Source organism: Ambystoma mexicanum, chromosome 3q (genome assembly GCF_040938575.1).
Source record: "Ambystoma mexicanum isolate Mex_15411 chromosome 3q, UKY_AmexF1_1, whole genome shotgun sequence".
NCBI lineage: Eukaryota > Metazoa > Chordata > Amphibia > Caudata > Ambystomatidae > Ambystoma > Ambystoma mexicanum.
The window spans coordinates 459,501,977-459,517,588 of record NC_090926.1 but is presented as its reverse complement, the minus strand read 5'-3'; positions in this window follow the sequence as shown (position 1 = coordinate 459,517,588).

The following is a 15,612-nucleotide window of genomic DNA, read 5'->3' as shown; positions in this document are numbered from 1 at the left end:
GTATTTTTTTGCATAATTTTTACGGATTTGAAATGTAAGTTCTATATGATTGGGAGGTGGGCTGGGACATTAGGGCTATAGAATGTATTTTTTGAATGGTTGCGTTGCTGTGTGGTTTGCTTTCTGCATCTATATAGGTGGGGGTGGGTTGGGTTTGTTTGGTGCGGGTGTACATAGGTTACCTGGTCTATTTGCATTTCTAGTCGGACCCTTTCATTTGTGTTGGGATTGGATTGATGTGCTAAAGATGGGTGATGATTTGAGACTTGTGACATGGAATGTAAATGGGTTGAATAATGTGAAAAAGAGAATGAAAGTGTTGCATTGTTTGGATGACCTGAAAGCGGACATTTGTTTAGTGCAGGAGACACATTTGATGAAAGAAGAGATTGAAAGGCTGCGGAAAGGATGGGTAGGAAAGGTTTGTGGTTCTTCATTCAACTCAAGATCGAGGGGGGTTGCAATATTGATTAGAAGAAATGCTCCTGATAAAGTTTTGAGAGAGGTGTCGGATGGTGAAGGGCTGATGGTGGCTCTGTTAATGGATGTACAAGGCCAAATGGTATCTGTATGTAACATATATGCACCGTCAGTCGATGATGGAACTATCTTTAGAAAAGTAGCTCAGACTTTACAAGACATGGGGTCGCGGGACATTGTCTTAGGTGGTGACTTTAATATTGTATTGAATTCCGGTACGGATAGGAGTGGGAAATCGGCTAAGGGGGGTCTGGACAGGCAACACTTAGCTTTGAAACAGCTGGGGGGGAAGTTGAGTGAGCTCTCCAAGAGGGTTATGGCGGGACCGGTAGGTGCTGAGATAATGGCAGATCTAAAAAAAAACGAACAAAGAGCTGAAGGCATTGGTTGATGAGCGTGCAGAACGAAGTAACTTTTTTCTTAAATGTGCTTATTACGAGAAAGGTGAGAAATGTGATAGGTGGTTGGCCTATAGGTTGAGGAAAAGGGATGCTGAGAGAGCCATTCCGGCGATTCGGAATGGGAGTGACAATCTTACGTATCATCCTGGTGAAATAAATAACGTTTTTCGAGACTTTTATGTGAATCTATACAAAAATGAACCGGAAGTGACTGGGAGGGGCGAAGCTTTGTTGGACAGGTTGGATCTAATGAGGATTGGAGAAAATGAATCCGAGCTGCTAGATGCGGATGTTACGGTTGAGGAAATTGTACCGGCAATTGGGAAATTGAATGTGGGGAAATCCCCCGGCCCGGATGGGTTTCCAGTTGAAACCGCAATCGGCACTTCTGCTCTTGAGAGACATTTGGAATTGTTTGTGAATGGTGTTTTGCCGGATTCTACTAGACATGCCATGATTTCTGTCTTTCTGCAGAAGGGTAAGGATGATACTCTACCAGCGAGTTATAGACCTATTAGTCTTGTAAATGTTGATAACAAGATTCTGGCAAAATTGCTGGCGGTTCGGATGGAAAGATTGCTTCCGACATTGATTTGTGCTGACCAATCAGGCTTTGTTAAAGGTAGGAAGACCTCTAGTAACATTAGGAAGATCTTGAATGCTATTTCTAAATCGGAGGGGCGACAGGGGGATTGCACTATGTTGTCATTGGATTCTGAGAAAGCTTTTGACAGAATAAATTGGGATTTTCTGTTCTCTATTTTGTCCAGGATGGGTTTTGGTGAAAAATGTGTTTCTTGGATAAGGCTATTGTATGCAACTCCGACTGCTGAGGTTAATACTAATGGTATGCGATCTGAGAAGTTTGAACTGGAAAGGGGGACTAGACAAGGATGTCCGTTGTCACCGCTACTATTTGTGATTGCGATGGAACCTTTGGCTGAAGATATCAGGGAGGCGGTTGAGGTGGTGGGACTTACGAGCTGGGGTTTGTCACAAAAGATTTGGCTATTTGCTGATGATATGCTGTTAGCACTGGATGATCTGGAATGATCTGTGCCGGCGCTTATGGGGATAATAACTAATTTTCAGCTTTGTTCTGGATTCAAGGTGAATTGGACTAAATCGGAGGTTATGCCTTTAAAGCTCTTAGTGAATAGGAACTTTTTGGAGGACCTGGGCTTTCGGTGGTGTCCTGATAAGATGCATTACTTGGGGATATGGCTGTCTCCCGGGATTAAAGATTTGATTTCAGAAAATGTGAAATCAGTGTGCAGTGGGTTGAGGGTTGACCTGGACAGGTGGAGGTTACTGAATCTCGCGCTTTGGGGCAAGGTGAACGCCCTGAACATGATCTCAGCCCTTAAAATTAATTATGTTTTGGGTATGCTTCCTTTGGTGTTACCGGCTTCATTTTGGAAGGATTTGGACAGCATGCTTCAGGAATTCTTGTGGGATTGGAAGCCTCCCAAGTTGAAGTTGTGGAAATTGCAATTGCCATTGAATGAGGGTGGTTTAGGGGTTCCTAACTTCAAGGCCTACCACTTGGCTTTCATGTCTGATTTCCTGGTACCGTTCGTGGATGAATTACATGATGAGTGGGTGGAAGCTGAGACTAGTTTTGTTGGACCATTGACTCCACGAGCTGTGTTGACTTCTGTTTCAAAAAAGGCCTGTGGAAAATACCTGCTGATTGAGAATTTGAGAAGTGCGTGGAAGAGTATATGCGGATATTTGGGTGTGGACGCATTTAAAGAACCTGGTGCGTCATTGTGGTTTAATCCAGCTATTAGGATTGATGGTAATATGGTTTTTTGGGCAGATTGGTTTTTAAGTGGAGTGAGGTGGGTGGCGGATCTTTTTAAAGACGGTAATTGGTTGACAGCAGGGGAAATGCAATTGCACTTTGACATAGAGAATTTTAGGACCTCAGATTATGTGAAGCTGAAACAGGCTATTGGGGTGGCGGACATTGATCGGAGAATTGATTTGAGTTTGTTCACTAGAAAGCCAATTGGGAGCGAAGGTGGACTGGCCAGTCGTGTGAATAAGGAGATTGTGTCACATTACAATGGTAATGACTTTTTGAGAATGGAGTGGGGTAGGAGAATTGGTTCAGATATATCTGAAGACATGTGGCGCCGGATGTGTGAGAATGTAAAGTTGTGTTCCTTGGGGCTCACAGAGAGGTCGAGACAGATAAAGATCCTTAATCGGGTATTTTGGACTCCAGAGAGAATGGTGAGTAGGGGGATGCTGGAGAGCTCGGATTGTTGGAGGTCTATGCATGTAGCAGGTTCATTGGAGCACATGCTATGGGACTGCAGGTTGGTGAGGTTGTCCTGGGGTGAAGTTGGTAGGGTGTGTGGTGAAGTGATTGAGGATTTACCTGCTTTGGACTTCAAATTGATGATATTGGGGGATGATGGGTCTCTGGAGGATCTTAATCTGAATCAGAAGAAATTGTTGTTTCGAGGGGCAATGATCGGAAAGAAAATTGTTTTGCGAAATTGGAAGTCTGCAATAACTCTGAATATTGAGGAGTGGTTGACTGAAATGCAAGAGTTGGTGTCTATGGAAAGGACAATTTACAGAAGAGAAGGGAAATTGAGTTTATTTGAGAAAATCTGGGGTACATTTCTTCAGCTATACTAGACTTGGTGTTATAATGGTGTAAATAGGATGTGGGGAGGTGACTGGGTGATGTTGATAAGTTTATTTGGGGGTTATCTTTGGCATTGTACAAAGTTATTTTGTAATAGTTTTAATAATTTTGGGAAGTTTAATGTTTTATGGAGTGTATTGGGTTATATGTGATTTTATGGTTTTGTTATAAAATGTAAAATAAAAGTGCAAAAAAAAATGAAATTCATCCAGCACAACTATGATGCGCTTGTCCTGTAAAACCACCCCAAAGTCTATACTGACTGCCTGCCGTGCTTTAGTGCTTCTGATCATACATGTGAAAGGGGTAGCCGCCCGCTACATCTTATAGTTGCAACCAACAGCAGTTTTCCACAGCCACGTATCGCTCTTCTACCAAATAAGGGCATCATACATTTGGCCTTAGGCGGGCCTTTGTTTTACTTGCCCCTTGATGTCCATTTAGGTCAGGCTAATGACTATAATTGACCAATAGCAAATACATTGATTTTGGACCAAATATCGATCTATGGCATTTTATCGTTTGGTTACATTTCGTGACATTAACATCTGCGAAGCTGAGGGGTCCCCAACCTCCATCCTGTGATAGACTAATCCATTCCACGATCGCCCTAAGGTCAAGTGCTCTGGTGGCAATAAATCAAACCCTGTGCCCCTCTATGTGACATCGAAGGCTATGCAATGCTCCCTTGTTGTGATGATTTATTTATTTATTTTCATTTATTCATTGAACATTTGAATGGCGCCTATACAGCAAAAGTTTTTCCAGCTGCCAAAAGACAAAAGAAGGTGGGAAACAAGGGAGAAAAAACAACAATAACGGCCCTACTAGGCCTAGTGACATTCAGATTCTGAAATTGCAGTATAAAAGTGCAGTGGGAGGGGCGGAGATCAGGGTGAGGGGATGGGATAGGGATGGGGTGCAGGGGGAGAAGTGCTAGAGGGAGGGAGCCCAGGGCTGGTCAAGTGCTCAAGGTTACCCAGGAGGAAACCAGGAGGTAGGATCAAGTGCAAGGACAGGGGGGACAGGCCTCAGAAGGATAGTCAGGGAAGGGTGCCCGATGGCAAGTGCTGGTATGAAGGAATGCAGGGGAAGGCTGGTCGAAGGAGGTCCTGACCCCAGTAAGACTCATTAGGGAACACAGGCAACCACTATCAGCGGCAGGAGGAGATTAGCAGGGGAGGGGGGGAGGTGGGGAGGAAAGGAGGAGGAGAAAAGGAAGGTCTTGAGAATCTTCCGGAACTTAAGGAGATGCGGATCATGTCAGAGAGAGGCAGGGAGACTGTTCCTATGGGAGGCTCCTGCCAAAGAGAGAGTTTCCCCCCACTCTCTACTTGGCGAAACGTCGTATCTGCAGAGAGTTGGAGCTAGATGACCATAGGGCTATAGCAGAGAGGTATTTAGGGAGAGAGAGTTGGATGTAGCGGGGTCCCAGGCCCCTGAAAGCCTTGTGGATGACGCAAAGGGTCTTGGATTAGATCTTTATAACCACTGGGTGCCAGTGGAGAGATTTTAGGGCTGGAAAGGGGCAGTCCCTGGTCTTGAGCCCAAAGATAAGTCTTGCAGTCCTATTCTGGATTAGTTGAAGAGGGTGACAGGTGTTGTGGCTGAATAGAATATGGAATGTTTGGGGAGTGGAACTTGGAATGGAATTGGGAGAGGGTAGTTGATTTATGGCAATAAAGAAGTGTAGACACACAGAATGTATTCATTCATTATTTGAAGACATTGGACTATTTATAAGTGTATAAAAGGAATACAACAATTGGCGACAAGCTAGTGACTCGAGTAACCCATGGAAGTGACTGAAGGAAAGCAGCCGCGGCTTGTAAGCAACAACCTGCGTTACTGCTGAAGGAAAGGAACTAATGTAACACGGCAAACGCAGCCTGTGGAGGTGCTGAAGTGATACCATGGAAATAAGGAAATATTGATTGCAAATGTATGAGGGGTCGTGAAGGAAACATAACCCAGGAACAGGAAACTACGGACAAGGATGGCAAATGAAAGCAGTCCGTCGAGGAAAGCAAACAAGTAAATGGAAGGAAAGAAAGATGTGTGGCGCAAGGTGCGGTCGATGTATTGGGACATTTAAAGATTTAAAACATAAAGAGTAATAGGTGGCATTATCAAGGAAAGTGGCCTACAAAAGGGAAAGGCATTAGTTTTAAATAATGCAGTAAGCGAATTTACTCAGGGCGCGACATACAGTGCGAGCATCAGCCAGGAGTCAAGAGGACTGACGTACAAGGCAACGTCAGGGGATTGTTAGAGAAAAGGACCTAATAATGTGAGATAATGTGCCTCCATATTTGTTTACAGCTGAGGCAAACTATAAAGGCTGTCATAGCAACATAACGCTGAAATGAAAGATTTTACAGAAGTGAAACAAAAGGGATCTCGATGATGAAATTCAACCAGGGCAAGTTACAAAGGTTTTTATAGCAACGCAAAGCATCAAATGAAATAAAATATTGTGTGGAAGCAAAGGAAGTGACCCAATAAATAAAATAAGCACCAAAGTTAAGTAAATTTTTAAAAAAAATCTATACTTACAAATATCCTTGGGTGCAAGCAATACTTTGGCAACACAGCAAGCATAAGTGAAATTAAACAGAACTGGTTACTGATGCAATGAGAATTGGACTAGCATGGTACAGATGTTCGATGAGAATAAAAAGGAGCAAAGTTGAGCGGGAAATATAAGCAAAACAAGAGACATATGAGATATTGACAATACAACACAACACAAAACATGGGCCTTTGAATATGAGAGGATTGAAGTGAGCAGAACGATTAAAGAAAGCAGAACGATTAAAGAAATTGCTGCCAGCCCATTCGCATATGCTTAATCGGTTGGCACAATCAGTTGCCACTAACCGACTTAAGCAGAACTATCAAGATCACATGATCTCATGACAAATGAACATTTGAGTAACCATACAGATGATTTTGCTGCATCAGCTCCAAGCTTTGAACACATGCAGAAGTATTTAAACATGGACGTGAACACCACTTGGGAAAGATGATGATGGAAAGCTACAACGCGCATAATGAATGAGAAGCATGGCGTGTTGACATTTTGTGATCAGCCTTAAATAGTAAAGTGTAGCATCACAGAACACGAAAAATAGTGTGATAAAGAAAGATAGTAACAGACTGCACTAAAGGAAAACACAATGGCACTAAGAAAGCCCAAAGCAATGAACAGCCGAACCACTGCGATTGCGTCTGGATGTGATTGGGGAATATATATATATCTCAACAAGTAATACACTTATGAGCGCAAGATTTTGCTACAGGATTATTTCCCTATATCTTGCCGCAATTTTGCTGATGCAGTGCCCTGGACATTTCACATCACAGATGGACCAGCAAACGACCATCATACAAGCGACAGAGTGTTTAAAGTGGTATTAAGTTTTAAGGTTTGCTTCAAGTGCATTCACATACGGATGCATATAGAATTGGGCAAATGAGAACTGCATAGATGAAATAACTTGGCAGACAATAAAGGAAATAACCTTGTGCCACCAAACAACAAGCACAGCAACAGTGTGCATGATTACATAGTTGTTGGTAAAGAGTGAAGCAACTGTCAGAAGTGAGTAACCATGTTCCTGAATATCACAAGCGAGGATACAAGACCAGCAGAGAATGATGGGTTTCTAGTGAACTATTTGCATTGCCCTGACCCATTTATACTTGAGCCACAAGAAGATCAGGGGCAACGGTGGCAGGAATGGATAGAGGAATTTGAGGACTTTTTGAGAGCGGCAGGACATCAGGATGCCTCAAACAAAATGGACATATTCATTAATTTGGTAGGAAAGGAGATGAAAAATGTGATAATGGGCATTCCGGCTCAGGAAAGATCTACGTATCAACAATTGGTCTCTGCTATTGGTGAACATTTGGTGTCCCTCCCAATCGGGACTATGAACGGTACGCATTTAACCAGTGCACACAGAGTCCACATGAAACAATTGACCAATTTGCATTACAATTGATGGGAAAGGCAACATATTTCAAATTCGTATGCTTTAGTGATGATGAGGCAATTAGGCTGAGAATCATTGAAGGATGTATGTCATCACATCTTTAGAGACATCTCTTAAGAATGCCTCTCCCATTAAAGGAAGTCCTGGAATTGGCACGGGTGTATGAAAGAACTGAAAAGCAAGTGGCCAATATGCAAAACAAAAGTGAATCGAATATCATTACTGGTGTTAGGTCTAATAGGCAGAGGCAATCCCGATGCTCGAACCTGTTCTCCGCATAAAGTGCATGGGATGGTGAAGGTAAGGGTCGACTGGAAAAGAAATGTTATAGATTTGGATTGGATTTTCCACAAAGAGGTGTATGTCCAGCTTTTGGTCAGATGTCTATGAGATGTGGACAGATAAATCACTTCTGGATCGTGTGCAATGAGGGGGTTCCATTATTGACAACATGGAGATCCAGGGCACAATTGCTACCAAAAAGGGTGCGTGACATATTGAGGCTTCCTGATGCGAGATTGTACTGGGAGAGAGAGAACAGACAACCTAGTGCGAGTAGCTATGTGAAATCTTTCAGTCCCAGCGGGAATGTGTCAAAGTAGTAAAACCAAACCAAAGGAAAGATCTAGCCACGAAGCATGTTGAAAATGGGGAGGGGGGGGTATGGAAGAAAGAAGACTGTAGGCCAGTGTAGATTGGATAAATCGCAAGATGAGGAGAATTGAAGGAAATCAGATGACCGTGAGTGAAAGCAAATCTGTACTAAGCAGGCAGAAACAACGAAGGAAGATGGGATCAGTTAGTCAAAAGGCTAAGAGTGACTGCTGTGAAAAATGATGGCGTAATGACAGAAGATGATTCGCTCTTCCATGCAATGTTCCAGGATGAATTGGATGAAGAAATATATGAGGAAGGGAGAAATGAGCAACCTGCTGGTCTCATGTCACATGAGGAACCTGCTGGTCCCATGTCACAGAATGACTCAAATAGAGAACTGTTTGGGGAAAGGAGGAATGAAGAACCTGATGGTCCCCTGTCACTTAAAGACTCTAGACATTCTCCACCTTGTTTGCTTGGCATTGGTCGCCCTCAAAGGACTATATGCAAGCCCTTATGTCTCATTGAACAAATGTAGAGGTGACCCGGCCAGGCTGATGGAGAGAGTGCACTACCATGATAAGCAAGGGGGAGGTGTTTTGGCTGAATAGAATATGGAATGTTTGGGGAGTGGAACTTGGAAAGGAATGGAATGAGGAGAGGGCAGTTGATTTATGGCAATAAAGAAGTGTAGACGCGCAAAATGTATTCTTTCATTATTTGACAACATTGGACTATTTATAAGTGTATAAAAGAAATACGACAACAGGAGGAGAATTAGGCTAAGGAAGAGGTTGTTACCGTAATCAAGCTTTGAGAGAACCAGAGCTTTAGCGACATTGAGTTTCTGGGGGAAAGTGAGGAAAGGGAGAATGCCTCTAAGAATAGGGAGGATTCTTGGTAAGGTCAGCAATATTAGGAGAGAGGGAGAGATAGGAGTCATAGATGACACCCACGCTTTCAGCCTCACACGAGGGGGATGGGATAGGGCCCAAGGAGGGCGGCCAGAGTGTTGGAGGGAAGGAGGAATATGAGTCCCAATGAGAAGGTTCTCAGTCTTACTGGCATTAAGGCAGAGATCATTAGCAGTGCACCATGCCTGAATAGCAGTCAGACAGTCAGGAATGAGAGGAAGAAAGGAGAGCCACAGCGAGAGGATAGAGCCCTGAGGGATGCTGCACGTCGAGAGTGAGGTAGAGGAGAGAAAAGGGCCCAGTAGAACTTGAGAAGGCTGATTTGAAGAAAGAGTTCAACCAGGCCAGTGCCCGGTCTGTGATACCCAGGATATCACGTAGCCAATTAATGAGGATGGAATGATTGACCGAGTCAAAGGCAGAGGACAGATCGAATAGGATAAGGGCGGAAGGAGTGTTGGAGTCTAAGTTTGAGAGAAAGTCGTCACAGGTGTTCAGGAGTGCCGTTTCCATGCCTCTGGCTGCTCTTCAGCCAGACTGGTGTGTCATGGAGGCAGCCGCCCAATTCAGTGTGATGAATTATTTGGGAGATGGCCAACTTCTCCTGGAGTTTGCCCAAAAAGGGTGTAGTGGAGATAGGGCAGTAGTTAGACAGGCTGGAAGGGTCCGCAGATGTCTTTTTTTTAGGAGGGGGTGCACAAGGGAGTGCTTGAGAGGTGAGGGGAAGGTGCCAGTGGCAAAATAGTGGTTACAGAACTCAGCCAGGTAGGGAGCAAGACAATGTTGTCCTTGATAGTTCTAGAGGAGCAGGGTAGCACCTGTTTGGAGGAGACTTTCATAGAGCAGACTATCTTGGTAACCTCATCAGGTGCTATGGGTGAGAGGAAGGAGAGCAGGGGCCAGCGAGTGGGGGTTCAGGGGAGGCCTGCATGCAGGTGGGGGAAGGAAGAAGGGAAGGAGAAGAGGAGAGAGAGAACAGGAGTTTTGGTTGTGAAATGTGAGGCCAACGCAGTGCAGAGGGCCTGAGAAGGAGAAATGGAGACTGCAGTAGGACTGGCAAGTTCCTTACAGATTTTGAGAAGTTCAGCCTTGTTGTTTGAGGCTCCAGGAATGCGGGATTGTATCTGGGCCCGTTTCTTGGAGCAGATGGAGAGTCAGTATTGCCTTTGGAGCAGGTGGCAGGCCATTTTTTCAGAGGATTTGCTTGAAGCCAACCACTTCCGTTCTACAGCTTTGCACTTGCGTTACAGCGATGCAAGATCGGAATCATACCAGCTATTGCACTTGGCGTCTAGCTTCATGCGGATCCTCGTGGCAGGTGCAAGTATGTTAAGGGCATTGGAGATGGCGAGGAGAAGGTTAGTAAGAAATTATTCAATGTGAGAAGGAATAGTAGGAGTGTGGGGGTGAATAATTCGGCAAAAACAGCTACTGATACACGCTTCATTGGTCGAATGATGGAGAAGGAAACTGGCAGTGCGGGTAGAGGCTTACCAGGGGAGCCCAGGAGCTCAATATGAGAGGAGAGGAGCGGAGAGCATGGTCAGTCCAGGAGAGAGGAGTAGTGAGAGGTGTGGAGGAGGAGATATCAGCAGAGTTGAACGCACCCAAGATGTGCCCAGCTGAGTGGGTTGGGTAAGAAGGAGGAATGGCGAGGGAGAGAAAGTCCCAGAGGTTGTGGAAGAGGAGAATCCATATGAATATTGTAGTCTCCGAAGGGGAGAAGCTTAGAGTTAGAGGTTGGAAGAGAGGAGGCGAGGTCGGCCCACGCCGAAAGGAAGGGTGAGATTGGCACAGGAGTCCTGTAGATAGTAGCAAGAGTGAGCAAGAGGATAGGAGAGATGCAAAACCCGCAGACAAGACATTCAAAGGAAGAGTCAAATTGAGTGGGTAACATTTTAGCAGGGACCCATTCAGGAAAGACAAGGGCCTCTCCACCTCCAGACCGGTTAGGCCTGGGCTTGGAGAGGATCTTGTAGCCCTCAGGAATGAGAGTGTCAAAAGAAGTGGCAGAGCTGGCATTGAACCACGTCTCAGTGAGGGTATGGATCTCAAGGTCAAAGTCTTCAAGAGGTGACACATGTCAGAGGAGTGTTTAACAGCAAAGCAAGATTTGAGGGTATCTAAGTGAAGCTGGTTGCCACCTTTATAGGTTTTCCGAGGTGGGGTACAGGGACAGGGTACAACCATTGGTGGGGCAGAGAGGCCAGGGGGGTGGAAGGAGGAGGAGTGGCCGGAGAAGAGAATACATTTAATGAGAGATGGGAGACGCCTGTTAAGGAGGAGGTTGGGCTGAGAGCCCTGGGCCAGGATAGTGCCATCATGGTAGACATTTCTGATGCACCTTGATGATAAGTGTGCAAAGGGAACTTCCCATCTGGTTCCACCATTAATGGGGGAGGACAGAGACCATATGGGGAGTCCATAGGTCCGGGGAGTATGTGACAAAGAGGATGTCATTGATAGTCTGTATGGAAGAAGCATTGACATAGCTGTTGGCAATGGGCAGACCTAGATTGGAGGCCAGGAGCGATTTCTTAAACCTCTTCCTTCCAGGCTTGGCGAGAGAGGTACGATAGGTGATAGAGTAACAGTTTGACTAGATAGGGGAGACAGAAAGCACCATAGAGGCAATGTGCAGTGGAGGAGGGAAGGTACTGTGCACAAGGAACTCACCAGGTGGCCTAGCAGCCATAACAGGGAAAAATGAAACAGAGGAACACTAAGTCAAGCATCCAAGAGGGAAACAAGGGCTTACGTTACATTAAGCAGTTAAAGCAATAATGATATGTCATTTGTAACGTGCCTGCGCAAAAATCTTTCAAGGCGCGACAAGACAAGGAAGGAGAGACAAAGGGAGGACAAAACAAACAATGTTACTAGGCCTTCTGTCATTCAGATTGTGCAAGTGTGAGGGGGATGGGAGAGGAGAAGTGCCATGGGGAGGCAGGGCGGAGAGTGCAATAGGCAAGCTCAAGCAACTGCTGCCGGGGTGGACGGCTCAGGTAAGTGCAAGGAGGCAGGGGACTGTAGAGTTGCAGATCCAGTCCCTAAATCCATGGGAGGCCCAGCAGCAGTTCAAGGGAATACTGTTCGTGCAGGAGCCTGGTCCCCGTTATGTTCAGAGGGTGGCCAAGTAACCAGATACAGGTATATCAGCAGGGGGGGAGAGAGAGTTAGTAGAAGTGAAAAGGAACGTCTATAGTTGCTTCCAGAACCTTTAGGTTGGTCCTGTTCAAGTTTGAGAGAGGCAGGGAGGCTGTTCCAGAGGGAGGCCCCAGCCGAGGACAAAGATCTGCCCCCCTTCCTTTGCCTGGACAAGCAACTTACCCTCAGAGAGTTGGAGGTAGATGAGCAGAGGGCTCCAGAAGGAAAATGCTTAGGAAGAGAGAGTTGGATGTAGTGTGGCCCGCCACAAAACGACTTGTGGACAATGCAGAGGGTCTTGAACTTGATCCTTGCAGCCACCGGGAGCCAGTGGAGAGATTTCAGTGCTGGAGAGATTTGATCCCTGGGCTTGAAGCCAAGGAAGCGTCTTGCATTCCTGTTCTGTTTAGTTGCAAAGGGCGAAGAGTAGAGGCAGGCAGATTTAGAAAACGGCTGTTGCAGTCGTCCAGTCTAGAGAGAACCAGGGCTCTGAAGACAGTGAACTTCTGGGGGAAAGTGAGAAAAGGTAGAATACCTCTGAGGAGATGCAGCTGGTAGTGGGACTTCTTAGAGATGTCTGTGATGTGAGGTACAAATTAGAGGGTGGGGTTGCAGATGACACCAAGGTTTTTTGCCTCGCAGGAAGGTGCAGGTAGAGGGCCCAGGGAGGGTGACCAGAGTGAAAGATGGAAAGCAGGAGTGGGGGTCCTTGTCTAGAAACATCATCAGGAGAGAACATGTGGACAGGGGAGAAAAGGGGAGGAGAGGCAGCCGGAGAGGGGCCAATAGAGGCAGAAGGAGAGGAAGACGATAGAGAGGACAGGATGTCCTGAGTTTTAGTAGTGAAGTGAGAAACCAGTGTCATGCAAAGAGCCTGGGAGGGAACAGGAGAGGTAGAGACTGCAGCAGGTCTGGCTAGCTCCTTGCAAATTTTGAAGAGTTTGGCCATGTTGTGAGATTCCACAGAGACACGGGCTTGGATGTAAGCCCTCTTCTTAGATAGGACAGAGAGTCTGTATTGCCTTTGAAGCAGGTGGCCGGCCAGTTTGTCAGATGATGAGCCTGTTGCCCTCCACTTCCTCTAAGCCACCCTGCACTTGCATTTAAGGGTGGTGAGGTCAGAGTCATACCAAGAGTTGCACTTGGATGTGGGCTTCAAATGGATCCTCATGACAGGTGCAAGACATCAAGAGTGTTAGAGATAGCGAGATGCAGGTTGGAGAGGGCTGTGTCTGAGTGTGAGTCAGGCATAGGAGGAGGAGAGAAAGTAGCGGTGAAAGCCTCCACTGACACATGTTTCATGGGTTGGATGACCAAGAAGGTGGATGGCAGTGCTGGGGTCGGCTTCACCTGGGGGACAGAGAGTGACAGGTGGGAGGAGAGAAGAAAGTGGCCAGTCCAAGAGAGAGGAGTGGTGAGGGGGTTAGAGAGGGGGATGTCTGAAGAGATGGGAACATCCAGGGTGTGCCTGGCAAAGTGTGCAGAGCCAGAGGGTAGAATAGAAAGAGAGAGAGAGTCGCAGAGATTGTGAAAGAGCCCTGAGGAGGGGCTAGAAGCATCCAGGTGGGTGTTGGGGTCTCTGAGGAGGAAGGACTGAGAGGTATAGGCAAGGAGAGAGGAGGAGAGATCGGCCCGCTCAGAGAGGAAGTGGGTGAACTGGCTAGTTGGCCTGTAGATGGTGGCCACAGTAAGAGAGTGGCTGGTAGTGATTGAGAGTACTCAGACCAGGCATTCAAAGGAGGAGTAGGCCTGCAGAGGAATGACAGAAGCAGGGATCCACTCCAGGAAGATCAAGGCTAGTCCACATCCTGGACCGTTGGTTCTGGGTTCAGAGAGGATCTTGTAGCCATCAGGGGGAAGAATGTCAACACTCGTGACAGAGCTGGCTGTGAACCATGTCTCGGTGATGCCGAGGACATCCATATCAAGTTCTTTGAGGAGTCGACAGATGTCGGAGTGTTTGACAGCAGAGCGAGAGTTAAGAGTAGTGAGATAAAATTACATAAAAGTGGCATATGTGTTCCTAAGTATTGAACAGAAACACAGGGGTCAAAAATCTAAACTTCACTTTCAAGTACAGGTGTAAAAGGCGCATAGATTGAAACGGCACAGGAATCAAAAATGTCTAAATTTGACTTCTAAGATGATACTCCATGACATAGACAAACTACCTCTGTACGTAGCCACAAAATCACGTTTTCACACTCAAAATGTGGAAGAAACCCATTCAATGCATATACATATATTATGTTTAATCACTTCACACAGAACATACTTTAATGTATTTTAATCAGAATCAATAAAGTTGTTCAAGACTTTTGTATATCCGTATGTTTTAAATTAAAATGAAAATTATTAAAAGAACCAATCAGTCAATCCATCTCTTTAGGGCCATCACTGTGGAAAGAACAGAGCGCTCATTAATAACATTTTGGGCTTTTAAAAATGATCCAAACAATAAAAAACGATGTTATATGACACAAGTTTAACATTGTTTTTAAATGTGGTGTTTCCCTCTTTGATTGTCAATTTGTAGAATTCCTCAAAGATTTTTGTTTTAAATGTTCCTAAGCAAACAGAAAATAAAATGGTTCCTTTGCAATTCCAGTGTTCCATTGACTGACAGCCAAATCCATATCGCACAAACATTTGCGTTAACATTGGACTTGAGGGACGGTTCTTCAGAAGCACATGGGATTCCAGTTAGCTGAGTATTTTGCGGTTGACATCGAAAAATGGTTTGCTTATTTTTATTTAAAATCTTGCAATGTGCGCACTGTTCACACTATGGAACAGCGAAGGGCAAACCACCATTACCTTCAACAGCATGTTTTGTTCCTCCCCTCCCTTTCTGCATCTTTTTCCCTCACCTTTTGTTTTCTCCGGCTCTAACAGCAATGTCGCCAGGTCTAGTACGGTAGTCGCCTGTCTGCTTCCATTTCCTTCCCACTCTCCCCCTCCCTTCCTTGTCCATGTCTTATCTCTTGCACTATCTGAAATATAGTTAGGCCAAGTACGATAGTTAATTTCACATCCTTGCTGTTCATGGCCTGTAAGAATGCCATTGTATTTTCCCTTGTTCCCTCCCTTGCTTTTAAGTGCTTTGAATCACATTGTGTATAGGCGCTATATACATAAACTATCATATCATAATGTTCAAAAGTTGACAAAAGTTGAAAATGAAGGCCATAGAATGGAATATAGTTTCTGGGGCAGGACAAATATTAGGCTCACATACCTGTGTATCAATAAAGAATTATTCTAGTATCATGCCATAATCGATATTTGTTACACCATTTTCTATAGTTTGACTATACGAGCACCTCTTCAACATGTGCAGAGGTTCAACCAACACGAGTGGTATTCAAAAAGTTGTATGCTTAGCACCCCCATCATCAGAAATACTT